This window comes from Anthonomus grandis, chromosome 18 (genome assembly GCF_022605725.1).
Source record: "Anthonomus grandis grandis chromosome 18, icAntGran1.3, whole genome shotgun sequence".
NCBI classification, from domain to species: Eukaryota; Metazoa; Arthropoda; class Insecta; order Coleoptera; family Curculionidae; genus Anthonomus; species Anthonomus grandis.
Window position 1 is genome coordinate 2,398,896 of NC_065563.1, and position 14,994 is coordinate 2,413,889.

At 35.0% G+C, this 14,994-nt stretch overlaps 1 long non-coding RNA gene across 1 annotated transcript; it reads left to right on the forward strand.

Moving 5' to 3' along the window:
- Nucleotides 1–1,507: 1,507 nt before the first annotated feature.
- On the forward strand, nucleotides 1,508–9,357 carry LOC126746732 (uncharacterized). The gene is made up of 3 exons (XR_007663970.1): nucleotides 1,508–2,047; nucleotides 8,281–8,377; nucleotides 9,249–9,357. It is a non-coding gene; the product is annotated as an uncharacterized LOC126746732 (long non-coding RNA).
- Nucleotides 9,358–14,994: the final 5,637 nt, after the last annotated feature.

Here is a 14,994-nt window from a genome sequence, read left to right on the forward strand (position 1 = left end):
ATATTTCTCAAATTTAACGGGTCCTTGCCCGTAAAAAAATATATGACTGTAACTTATACACACTGTTTTGTATTGTATGCTTACCCGTTGAACTAATATTTTTTAAAACACCAGTAACCGTATCGCTCTGCCAACATTTCTTGAACGTCAAATCGTTATCCACCCAAGTTGCGTCCAAGTAAATAATGTTTCGGCCTTCTTCACGATATTTTCGTATTTCGCGAAGATATTTGTATCTCCAGGAAAGAATATTGGGCCTCTCCATTAAGATTTTCCTCTTATTTTGACACTTACGCCAAAAAAAGCCATTTGACTTTAATAAAAGACGAAGCGTTTCCCTGGAATAAGAAAAATTTGCCTCTTCTTTTAATTTTCTTCTTTCTAGTTGTAACAACTTTCTAGTTGTCGGAACCACTTTATACTACAGGTAAAATCTGGTGATACAATGCCTAACTATTTGAAAATGAAAACTCTCATCTTTTTCGACGACAGTTTTCCGTGGCCGTTTTTTCGCTGAACTGGCTCACATTTCGTCAGGGTTATTTTGTCGCCTTTCTTCATCTTCCTTGTGAATTTTTCTCACAGATAATTCAGAGACTCCGGTATAAAGGGAAACGCAATCAAGCTTACACTTCTTTATCGCAAAGCCTAATAACAACATTTTGAATGCATAGTTGGTATACAAAAAGCAATAAAATATAATATAAACTACTGTTTTTTTAAGAGGCACAATGTATTTCACTTTTTTTTAAATAAATTATTATAACTTACCTGTACGTTTGCTATCACTTCCCTCGTTTGACTATGAAGGACCTTACCCTCAGTGAATTTATTCATTATAATAAATGTTATTATTCGTATATATGTAGACAATAATAAAACAAACTAAAAAATTAAATAATAGGTATTTCATGTAAGTAATAAAACAGTGAAACTCCAAACCTAAGAAAATTACACTACCTACTTAGGTATACACAACACTAATATTAGTTTTTTTAATTAATAGCCACAAATAAAACAAAATAATAAATAACATATATAATAAACGGAATCCAAAAATCAACGATAAAACCTACGCCACTGTCCACCCTTCAATAGTAATCAATGTTTTGAAACGGCAGCAAGCATTGTAAACAGGTGACAAAGACCCTGTCCAATGAACTGTCGAAATAATTCATAACAAAAACACGTGCGGCGAGGGAAACCAATCACAAGCGTTCAGGTTCATAATGGCTGACCCCTATTATACAAGAAGTAGAGGAGTAGACGTAGGAATGTAGAGGTGTAACGTAATGTTGCCAGATTTACTAAACATGATCCATTTTTTGGACAAACATTTAATTGTATCATATTTAATGGTAAAACAATTGCGTATTAAAGCCAAAATGGAATAACTATTTAGATTTTAATTCTTAATATTTTACCCTCTATATCTTGTTATTGTAAAAAATCTTATATTGCATATTATTAGAAAGTAAGTCCCGCACAATTACGTTTTGAGGTTAAACGTGGCAACGTCGAATATTTTGGCCCACATTCCTGCCGCTGTTTCAGATCCACTTGCCAGACTATACAACATTGTTCATTCTGTAATTTATGAAAATAAAATGGCAGAAGAAAACCCACAACAACCTATGGATCAGGAAGCCAGTAAGTATTTATAATTTTTGTAATAATGCATTGTGACTATTAACATATTTTGGTAAAATAATAAAAATATATTATTATGTAAGTAAATATATATTGGATAGAAGATGCTTATTTTAATTTGCACGAAAATTTTGTAGCAAAACTGTTCATTCGTCTGCTTTTAGGAATACAAAGCGAAAGTTTTTTTTTTAAGTATGCCATATTTATTAAGAAAAAATTGTTGTAAACTAAACATAAAAAAGTTTTCGGATATTTATATTTATTATTATTTCATTTTTGCATAGATACGTCATCGGGTAGTGTGCAGCCCCCTCCGCCCAAAAATGACTTGCAGGCCTTACAAGGGCAATTAGACCATGTCCTACAGGGCATAAACTATATGGCCGAGCGGCTAAAGGTATGTTACGTCTTATTTATAAGTAATTCTTTAATATACACATGGCTAGTGAACGATGTTACATTAAATATGTTTTTTTTTTAATATTTGGTTGATATGGTAAGGTAATAATTAATTTTGCTCAATTACTCTAACATAATTTCTTTTTTGCGACTTTAGTTTTCGATAATATAATTACTTATTATATTAATTAAGTTTTATTTATCAGCTATTTAATTTCGTCAAAAGTTTATGTCTTGAATATCAGATTTGTTTTATATGATTCGCAGGAATCGGGGTATGCTTTATAGTTTCATACTAGAATCAGATTTAAGTAGTTATTATTTAGCTCATCATACAAAATAAATGCACTTGGATTTAGTTTTTAAGGACTCCAAGGACGTGGCGACCCTTGGTCTAAATAGCCCGACCCGGGGCATGCGGGGCTCTGTCGCGGGAGTATTGTCTATTTCCCTTGCTACTCGTGGGACCAACTATGGACCAAAACAAAAATAAAAAAGGGGAGGATGACCTCTCAAAAACATCTGAAAATATGGACACCGAGGACTCCAAAAGCCTCACGAAAGCAACAGAAGACGAAGAAGAGCTTCTACAATCCACCGATGACGAACTCGGTAAAGACCTGAACGCCCTAAAACTAAAGGGTGAACAGAGGGCTAAGCTGAGCGGTGCAGCCAGAAAGAGGATGAAGTTCCTTATAAACAAAGGGCTGAGTGCTGAAGAAGCCCGTAAGAAAGCACTGGAGCCAATCCGAGAAAGGGCTGATCCCTCTAGTAAGGGGCCAAAAAGAGTCCGCTCGGAATCCCACACTCCAGAGACTCATGAAAAAAAACGAGCCAAACGGAAGGAAACAGGCACAAGTGCCCCGCCTTCCAAAAAGAAGGAAACGAGCAGCAGTGCTCCGCCTTCCAAAGCTCCCAAACCAACCTTCAGTCAAATGGCTGGAGGCATAAGGGTAGCAATATTGTCCAAAGACTTCCCTGATGCTTTGATGACAGTGGCTCAGATCGCAGCCACGAAAGAAGCCATCATGGATAAAATAGTGGACGAAGCGACTTCGGAAAGTAACATTAGACCGAAGTTCCTCAGCGCCCACAACAGACCCGGTTGGTTAGCGCTAGTCTGCGAAAATATAGCCACCAAGCAGTGGCTGCAGACCATAGCCACAACCATAACACCCTGGGAAGTAGCATCTGTCAGGATGGCAGAGGAATCAGAAATTCCTCACTCCGAAATTATGATTGCTCGATTCCCCGGCAGCGAGGACTACTCAACAGAGAAGATTCTACACCTGGTGCAAGGTGAAAACGAAGGCCTTAACGTCAAAAACTGGCGAGTCGTAAGACGCCATGCCGAGGGTCACCTGGTGACACTTACTCTCTCAGTGGACAGTGCGTCCGCGGAGAAACTGAAAAAAGAGGGCTATGTGATCAGCTACAAGTTTGGTCACACCACCATAAAGCCGCAGAACAACCCAAAATCTCAGGGGCAACTAAGCTCCTCAAGCGACCGCGCTGGCAGTTCCAAACAAGGCACAAAGCCCTCGGAACCAGAGGGTGGCAAAGGTGCCCCCGGACCAGCCCCAAGTCCCCAATAACTCTTCAATGGCTAATCCACAGCCAAGAAGAAAATCACACCACACCACTTCTAAAGTCAAATGTATCCAAATCAACCTCCAGCATTGCAAAGCCGCCACGAGTGAGCTAAGAAGGAGAGTTTTTGGACAGAAGATAAATATAGGGCTATTACAAGAACCCTGGATCAACAGAGGATGCATAAAGGGCCTCAACATTAAATCATGCAAGCTAATTTACTGCACTACACATGAACAACCTAGAGCAGCTCTGCTGCTAGACAACAATTTAAAATTTTTACCTGTTCCAGAATTCATCACCCAAGACTTGGCAATTGCAATCGTAGAAGTGCCAACAGCGGGTGGTACAAGGCATATTCTCATAGCCTCCGCCTACTTTCCAAGGGACGAAGATCAAGCCCCACCCGAGATGGTACGACGTCTCATTTCATGGTGTAAAGAAAGGAACAGACACTACATCATCGGGGCCGATGCCAATGCACATCACAACATTGGTTGGGGCAGCACCGACATAAATCCGAGAGGGATCTTTTTGAATACTTGAATTCTAACAACGTAGACATTATCAACAAAGGTAGCAAACCCACTTTTATCAATGCAGTCAGAAAAGAAGTCTTAGACATAACCCTTTCTGACTCATTCACATCACACACAATAACTAATTGGCATGTGTCAAACGAACCCTCCTTTTCAGACCATCAGTCTATTTTGTTTGATTTAGAGGCAAAAATATGTCACTCAGAAGAGACGAGAATACCAAAACTTACCAATTGGGACTCCTATGTAGAGGGTCTCTGTCTGAGTTTAGATGAAACTCCTACCGATTTAAACACAATTGAAGAACTAGAAGATTCATCTAACAATCTAATCAACGCAATCAGTAACTCCTTTGAAACAGCTGTCCCGTAAAACAGAAGGCTATCCGAAGGGACGTGCCTTGGTGGAACGAAGAACTCGGACGTTTGAAACGAGAGGTCAGGAAACTGTTTAACAAAGCAAAAATTACTGGAGACTGGGCGCACTACAAAACAGCCCTCACCGTGTACAACAAAGAACTTAGAAAATCAAAAAGGAAATCATGGAGGCAGTTCTGCGAGGGAATAGATGAATTAGCCCCAGCACAACGTCTGCAAAAAATCCTTTCAAAAAATCATTCGAACGTAATTGGTCTACTAAAAAAGCCAAGCGGTGAATACTGTAACGATCAAAAAGAAAGCCTAGAGGTACTTCTTCAGACTCACTTCCCGGAATCGCAGATTTTTGAAGATAACCAGAACCAGTCAAATCTCCAAAACGAAGGGCTCCAAAACCCAAACGGGAGAAGTAAAAGGCTGGCAAGCAAAATCCTCACAACTAACAGAATCAAATGGGCAATCGAAAGCTTTAAGCCCTATAAATCTCCAGGCAAAGATGGAATTTTCCCAGCTCTGCTACAAAGAGGCTATGAGATACTAAAAGTACACCTACAAAAAATCTTTAAAGCCAGCCTCATTTTAGGAGACGTACCACTAGCTTGGAGAGAGGCTAATGTAATATTCATACCAAAAACGGGGCGTCGTCCTGAAAACGAAGCAAAATCATATCGCCCGATTAGTCTAACCTCCTTTCTTCTAAAAACAATGGAGAAAGCAATTGACCAATACATAAGAAGCGTAACTCTTTCTAGAACACCGCTCCACCCTAGACAATTTGCCTACCAAGCAGGCAAATCTACAATAAGTGCACTGCACTGCCTCGTAAGAGACATAGAAAAGTCAAACGACTGCAAAGAAATTGCTCTTACTGCAATCAATGACATAGAGGGAGCATTCGACAATACCTCACACCTGTCCATAACAAAAGCCTTGCAAGACTGGGGGGTGGAGGCCCCCATCGTAAAGTGGACAGGATCAATGCTCAAGCACCGCTCCATCACAGCAGAAATAAATGGAGCGACAGCAACAGTAACCACAGTAAAAGGATGTCCCCAAGGAGGGGTTCTGTCACCTCTACTGTGGACATTAATAGTAAACAAAATTCTTAACATATTAAGTAGATCCGGATTCACAGTTCTAGGCTACGCAGATGACCTGGTAGTAATAGTTAGGGGCAAGCACGAGGGCGTAATATCGAATCGAATGCAAAGTGCCCTAAATACTATACAAAACTAGGGCGAAACTGAAGGATTATCTTTAAATCCTAGAAAAACAATTTTAGTGCCGTTTACCAGAAGAAGGAAGCTAGAACTCAGAGCACCTATATTAAACGGAATTCAGCTAATATTTTCTAACGAGGTGAAATACCTGGGAGTTACCTTGGACCACAAACTAACTTGGAACAATCATCTAGACAAGACCATTTCCAAAGCCATAGTGGCAATCTGATCATGCCGCAAACTCGTTGGCAAGACATGGGGGCTAAAACCGAAAATGGTATACTGGATCTACCAAACAGTCATTAAGCCCATCATCACATACGCTTCGCTGGTATGGCGGTCGAAGACCAAACAAACAACCGCACAGACCAAATTAAACAAAGTCCAAAGGCTGATATGTCTAGGAATAACCGGGGCAATGTCTACTTGTCCTACCACAGCCTTAGAGACACTGCTAAACATGCCTCCACTTCACATAAGCGTGAAAAAAGAGGCAATTAACAGTGCTCACAGGCTTTTCCAAACCGGCAAATTCAAGCCTGGGGATTTAAGTGGTCACCTGCGCATCCTCGAAGAAATTAAACTAGAAAATGCCAGCAAACCACGTGACCACATAACGGCCATGCTGGATCTAGAAATTCCATTCGAAGTGATTATAGATGATCGCCAATCATGGGAGAAAAAAGAAGTACCAAAAGCCGACAATGCATCGCTATGGTACACAGACGGTTCCAAACTAACAGAAGGAGCAGGACTGGGCGTGTCAGGCCCTAACATTAAGATCTCAAAGTCACTGGGCAAATACCCTAACATCTTTCAAGCTGAAGTGCTTGCCATAGTCATATGTGCAGAAGAGTGCATCAACCAAGGCCTCCAAAGAAAACACATATTTATACTATCAGACAGCCAAGCTGCTCTAAAGGCCCTGAAAGCTTTTAAATGTGATTCAAAGCTAGTCTGGGAGTGCAAACAAACCCTAAAGCGCCTTACAACAAAGAATCAAGTAACACTAATGTGGCTACCTGGCCACTGGGGTATAGAGGGGAACGAAGAAGCTCGCCTTGCTAAAAAAGGGGCTCAAACACCATACTATGGTCCAGAGCCATACTGTGGTTTAATGAAGTCCCACATCACCGAAGACCTAAACAGGTGGGAAAAAGAACAATTGCTGTCGCACTGGAGAAGAGCACCAGGACTAAGACAGGCAAAAAGGACTAAGACAGGCAAAAAAGTTTATAACCACTTCTAGAAAAAGAGCTGAACAGCTCCTAGACATGAACCGATCAGACATCAGAACAGCAGTCGGACTCCTAACCGGTCATTACCCAGTGAAATATCACCTAAAGGCAATAGGTATAACAGAGGACGACCAATGTAGATTCTGCAGCAATGCCACAGAAACAGCAGAACACCTGCTCTGTGAATGCCCGACCCAACTCTGCAAGAGGCTCAAGTACCTGGAAGGGGTACAACCAACACCTCAAGAAGTGGGACAACTACCTCCCAAAAATATAGCTTTGTACGGCAGAAGTCTAAGACTTTTTGAGACAAACTAAGACAAGTAGAGTTATGCACAAAATATCTCACAGGTAGCAGTGCTGAGCGGCGGATCAGCCGAAACGACTCCCTTCTCAATCTACAATCTAGTTTTTAATAAAGGAATGATTTCATTTCGTAATCAGTGCAAGAATATTTATTCTCACTCTTGTTTTTATAAAAAAAAACGCTTTATTTTTCCAAGGAAATATATGATTTTATAGTAGTATAACTAATTAATGATGTAGTAAGTATAAGCGTTAGCTTATATAAGTATATTCTACCAAAATAAACTATAGACTTGGTGCATTTATCATCTAATTAAATTATATATTTTACTACATCACAGAATTAAATAATTGCATATTCTTTCGTAATTTGCTTTATATTAAAATTATCTCTAAATTATTATCTCTATATAATTGTATTTGTTGACATTTAAATTATCTAAAATGTTTAATATTTCTTTTAAAATACGATATGAGTGAGCCTGGGCGCTATCTAAAACTATCCTGTTTTTACTTTTATACCATCATCACCAACAATTATGTTTTAAATCATTAAATAAGGTATATATATCTGAATATAAAAAGCTAAACATTTCATACAACTGTGAATGATAAATAAATTGATTTAAAATTAAAATAACATAGTCATAGAAAGAGTATCGTATATAATATGTGCGAATTTTAAAATTCTGATAAAATTTTGCTTATTTCGCCCTTGTGCTCCTTGTTATAGAATATGCTTTTCGCTCAATTTCAATGTACTGGAACGTATTATTCTTATCGATGTAAGCGTTAATACTTCGACAAAAATACAGTGCTTTATCTTGATAAGGTTTTTTATCAGAGCAATGAAATCTTCAAAAAAAAATCTTTTGGATCGTTTTCTATCTACGTCTAATGCATTATTTAAAATAACTATTACATGATTTCATTAAAAATAACTAATGATTCTATTATTCAGTTTTTAGAAGAAAAACAAAATGAAGCGTGTAAAGAGAGGGAGGAAGAAAAAAAAAGAAAAGAAGAGGAAGAGCGGAGGGAAATTCAAAGGAGAGAGGGTTAGTTGGATATTTTAATCTTTGTGGACAATACTCTTGGAGAAAAAACTATTCGATTTTTTCTACATTTTATGAAACTTATGAAGGTAAATCACGATCGATGCAAAGTTCAACGTTTACGAATAAGGGAACATCAGACTTCTTTGAAAATTTGACAACATCGATAAGGGATTGGGATGGGATCTAACGAGCTAAAATGTTTTTAGATGAATAATTATATTGGAAAGAAATATCTATAAAAATGAAATTTTGGTAAATTCAGTCACTCTTTTAGGATTATTGTTAAATATAATTAGCGATTTTTTTAAGCCATGTGCGATAAATACATAATATTGTAATGAAATTTAGGAACACATCAGAGACTATAAAAGAAAATATTAAGCTAAACGTAAGTAGAACCCTGAATAAATCTCACTAATCAACTTTTAACTACAAAATACGAATAAAATACTTCAAAAACTAGAAGAATAATTTACGTATTTACATTTTCATAATAATATATTAAAGTTCATTTTTTATAATTTTTTTTTATTTCCGAAACTTTATAGCATTTTTCGTATATGGCGATGAAATCAAATGAAAATCGTTAAAGATTGGCATAGGACAACACCAGAAAAAAACACACAAACTCAAAAAGGTTAGCATATACAGGGTGATTTATTTACAACACCAAACATGATGTTACCTTTTAGTATGAGCAGCAACGTCGCATCGCTAAAAATAATATTTTTGCTTGTTATATCATATGTTGTTAAATTTTCTAAAAAATGCAATGTTCCTTATTCCGTTAATGTTTCAACTTCAGCATCGATCGTGATATATTCTGTATAGATTGAATACACTTATATTTTTAATTTTATTTTCTTTATAGAACAAAGAATCCAGAGGGGCCGCGCCCGAATATTTAGGGGGCGCATAGGGAGGGGGCCATATGAGGGCCCTTCCGATAGAGAAGAAAGGGCTGAACCGAGAGGAGGGTGGAGGGGCCGGGGAGGAAGGAGGGGCAGTAGGGAAGGCCCAAAAATTATTGTATTTATTTTTAATTATATTTTTTTACTTTTAATAATAAAATTAATATATCATAAAAATTGAATAATTAAACGTTTTATTTCAAATGCATATATTTATACGTCTATACTATATACATGTGTTATATTTTGGAACATTTTCTGGTCTACGTTCTCCCGGAGAAACTGTACCGTGAGCTCAATTATTGTACAGTAGGCGTTCTCAGTAAAAAACGGTCTTCAGTCAATAAGCCAAGTTGAATGGTCTGTAATTAAAAAAATCTCCTTTAAAATATTCTCCATCTTTAATTTTATTATTTCTTATTTACCCTTCTCTATCTTATATTTTTATGAATTTAATTCTGTTTGCGGTTCTCGAATCTCTTGTAGACGTGTGTTCGGGACAGTATTATTTTCCCCTAATTTCATAATTAGTTTAAGTGTAGTGGCAACAGCGCTCATCTGTCAATCTATTTATAATTACGCGCTGTTATTTCACTTATGTCTAGAGGCTGACCCACTATTCGGAGCGGTGTACTGTGAGTTGCCTATAAAACATAATAGAATGACAGCTTTCATATTGTATTGTGGGTTGCTTCTCTTATTTTCTGCTGTACATAACCTCAGATAATCTGATAGAATTATTTTTCCGAACACCAAAAATAACAATATTATAAGTATAAAAAATGTTTAGGTTCAATTCGAATCATTGAAACAGTTGATTGAACATAAAAAATCGCATCGTGGAATAATAATTATTCAGTGCTCTTTGTGTAAATTTAAATAAGGATTTTGAGGTAAGTTTTTGACATTATTTTATAAGCTAGCTTATATTTATTTTAATTGCAGCAGTGGTAGACAAATAAATACGAAAAAAGAGACAGTTTCCTTATTTCGATAGTTACAGATGGAGATTTTAGGTGCAATAATGAGTTTTGAGGTAAGTTTTTGTTATTATTTAATAAGTTAGCTCATATTTATTTTAATTGCAGCAGTGGAAGACAAATAAATATGGAAAAAGAGACAGCTTCCTTATTTCGATAGTTACAGATTTGAAAGGTGCAATATATAAGTCTTGATAGTATAGGGGAGATTATTAGTATGTATTTATTAATATAATATAAATAAACAAATTATATTAAATTGTGTTTTTTATTATGTTTATTAATTAAAATATAAATTAATTATTTGGCTGTTTGATATTATGCCAATTTGATTAAAAAATGAAATAAAACCACAATCGTATAAAAAGCTTCGCGCATTTTATTCGAATATTTATTTATATAGTTAAACTTTCCGTACTTTAAAAAGCCTACAAGTTTAAATAATAATAAAGATAACAAATGAAATTTTGAAATTTGCTTAATCAATTAAGCAAATTTATCGCCAGAGTGTTCCATTCTTCGTTTGTAGGTTTAGACAGCGGCACTTTCTTTTTGTTTTTTTTCTTTGTGCTAAACAGCCTTCTCTGTTTTACGATTTTTGAATGACTTGATGTTGCATCTTTCAATTTAAAATTACTGATGGACTGTTGGTTGATTGCTGCCAAAGTTGGTTCAATTGGATTAACCAATGTTTCCAAAGCTTTCCATTGTTCTTCTGTTTTAATACCATTAACCATAACATACAAGTGTCGCGACATCTCTTCCTTTCTTACAGTTAATGTTTTGCCTTTTAAAGATGATTGATTGTCAAGTTCTTCAAAAAGAGTTTTTGATTCAACTGCTCTTTCATCACAAACAATTTTCATTTCTTTTTCTATAAAAATATAACTCATATTAAAAAAAATGACAAAAATAGAACTATATACTTGAATTAAATCAATTTTCATGCAAAATATTATATATTATTAGTTATTAGTATATTTAAAAATAAGGATAGAATAAAACACGAGATAAAATATTATTAAATATGCAAATACCATCACCCAAAACCAAATGCATGCATATTACTTTAAATATAACAAGTTAAATTACCAATTTTGCAATTATAACTGTAAAATTTAAAAACAAATAATTCATTTACCCCACTTGGTAAGAAATAGGTATACATTAAATTTATTTAATAAAATAAAAGGTTTGGGTGCTTTATTCATGCAAAAAAAATGTAGTTAAAAATCTCCTTAATTATATAAATAATACATAGCAGGCTAAAACAAATAAAACCATACACCAACCCAAAAACGAAAATACATATTCCAAATAAATTTACCTCTGATATACAGGGTCGACATTTTTTAATGGCTTGTCATGCATTGTGATGGTACAATTTCCTAAACAGTCTTATATATTTTTACCCATGATAATATTTTCATAAAAATGTATTTAAAAAAATAAAAGGTTTGCAATTAAAAAAAGATAATATTAATTTATACTGTAGAAAATAAAATATTATGTATTTACCATCCTCTAATGATCCCTGTGAAACATGTGTTTCAGACTGTTCAAGTTGCCTAAACCTACAAAGTAAGTGAATGTGCTTGCACATATTCCATGCAATTGCAGAATCAAGGCAGCTGCATGAATATTTGTGAATACATACTTTGCAATCTGTACAAATAATTTGACAATCACAATGAATATCATTTTCATTGATGCTGTACATTTCAGCTTTTGAAGAGGATGCAACTTGCCAAGTGTCTTCAAAGCTTGTAATTAGAGATATGTCTAAATCTAAACTAGTTTTATGCCTTTTCCGGAGCTGTATAATTTTAGAGGAAAGTTTACCTTTGTTTAGGATAATTAATCGGTCAAATAATTTGTCTCGTATGAATTTCATAAGGGCATTTACAGCTTTATCAAGCCTTTTAACATTTCTCCCACAAAAATAAATATACTTGATGGTACGATGCATTCTTTCAATGTGCATGTTTGTGTTTAATCCTGAATGCATTCTATAACAGTATGCCCAGGACATAGCTTTACTTGCATAATTTGACTTGAAATAAAGACCAAAATTTGAAGTACTTGGATCATCAAGAGTGTTTCTTAAAAAACTGTTTAGCATTTGTTCAAAGGCAGAGGGATCTGTTTCTTGGAGAAGAACTCTTAAATTTTTATAGACCAATTCCTGAAAAAAAGAATATTTTTAAAAGTACACAGTCATCTATAAAATAGTAACTACCTGCTTTTCTTTGGTGTTGATCAAATTAAGGTTCTTCCTCCAGGCGCGATCAACATGCCATGTGCAATATAAGCTAACAAATGAATTGATAATATTATTATAACATAAAAAAGACAGTTAAACATACCGGAATTATGTCCCAGACATTGCTTTTGACCAAGCATTGTAATACATATCGGCCATGTCAGACATGAATACCTTTGCCTCAATAAGCCCACTTTCTTTCTTTACACAATTGAAGAATAAAGTCGTTATGGTTTAATCACTTCTGCTCGAGATGCAAAAACAACAGGGAAATCCTTGACGCAAGTCATCAAGGACTAACAGTGTGTGAAGCTCAAATTGATAACTGTTAACACCATGAGTTCGATCAACACAAATACAATCATTTGCAAACTTCTAAATGTACTTAGTTGACCACTATTCATGATTATTAAAATAAAATCATCACTACACAACTGAGGGTACTCATCCATGGTAACATCTTGAGGCTTGTAGAATAAAACACAGCTATCTTTCATTTCATTGACCCAAGATTCTAAACTAATTGCATCATTTTTGTGCCTTACTATTTTTTGTTGATCTAAGGTTAAAACTCGCTTCAATATTGTAAAGGTCTTTTTTTGTTAAAAGATGCTTCCTTTGTAAGTTGTCTGATTCTGTAATCCTATCCCTTACTTCATCCAAAACAGCTTCAAATGGAATTTTTGTGGCTAATTTTGTAGCAATGGCATGTCTTTCCATAGATGACAGAAATAGGTGCCCAATTGTATTTTGGTGACCCACATGAGTTTTTATAAAATTAACCACATATTTTCCATCACTGTGGGTAACTTTTATCATGACAGGGCAGAACCCATTAATTTTATTGCTACCTTGTGTTTTGAGATGTCTTTGGCCCTTACTTTTTGAAGTAAAAAATCCAGATCGATGGCATATGTAATTTATTACTCCTGTCTTCGTTCCTTTTTCTTTAACGAAACTAGCTGTTGTCTCATTTTCGGTTTTATTCTTCCACAACATAAACTCATCATGATTTGACAATTGAATTGTGTCACACTGTATAGGAATACTATGAAATGTCTCATAATGTTTAACAAAGTCCCTTTTTAAGCTGGCATTGAAGTTACACAATGGATATTCTTGTTTTGACTTTTGAGCTTCAGCAGGCACGTTTAAAGAGACTGGAACATTTGAGTGCACTTTTTTCACATGAAAGTTTAAATTTGGCTTGTAACTAAATTGTCTATTACAATATGTACACTTATAAACATCCCCTTGAAGCACTTTTAAAGGCGCAATTAAATTTAATTTTTCCGGATGGCTACTTTTTACATGTCTTCTTAATTCATTAACACGTTTATATATTTTTCCGCACTCGAGACAACTCCTGCTTTCTGTACCGGACATTTTCGCGAAAAAAAAACATACAAGTCATGAAACAAATTTTTTTGAGGTTAGAATAGAAATAGATAATCATCTGTCACTTTATCATGTTTTATATGCAACCCACAGTACACCGCTCCGAATAGTGGGTCAGCCTCTAGACATAAGCACAGTATAAAGAACAAGACAGTAGGTTCACTCTCTTGCGGCCGTTTGAAGTAGGGACTTCTAAACAGTGCCGACTTTTTTTACGCGGTCGTAAATCATTATTTAGTTTCGGCGGCAATCCTTTACGATACGGGGGGTGTTTGAAACATTTTTAATAAGGAATATTTTCGTACATTGCGGCGGGCAGCGTGTAATATATAGAATTTTTTGAAATTAAAGGCACTTTGTATTATTGTTAAAATGAAATTGAAAGAATATTATTAAGTATCTCTTTTGAACAAATAACTGTAAGAAAAACACTTGGTAGATAGCTTTAAAATTAAGTTTATTAGAATGTACACAATTAAATCTTAGCTTTATGTTCCTTTCATGCTCTTTTCTCAACTGACCAAGAAACTACCTACCTAATATTACATACACTTAATTAATAATAACTTCGTTAATATAGCCATTTTTTAAATATTTAATTAAATTTACATAATAATGTGATAACAACACTCAGCATATGGAACTCGGTAACAGTGAAATATAAAAAGGCAGTTAAGAGGATTATTCACCCATAAATTTCTGTTTCCTGGATAACTTTTTTATTTTACAAAATTTTTTAATGCGGTTTTCACTAATGAAATGTACATATTTTTGTCAAGAGTTGATAGGTGCCACTTTTTTAAATTTCTGAAATTTTGATTTTTTATTTAAAAACCAAAAAAATAAATAAAAAAACCTTTTCATACGTCTCTAGATACATCGATTTTAGAAACATTATATTAAAAAACCATTTCAAAAAAATTAATAATAAACCTTTGAGAATGGAAATACAAAATTCGGGCATTTTTCTTATAATTTCTTGAACCGCCGATAACTTTAGTATCATATGGCAACAACGCACGCCCGGGCTAGCATGTATCAAATCAAGAAACGCGCGACGCTTGT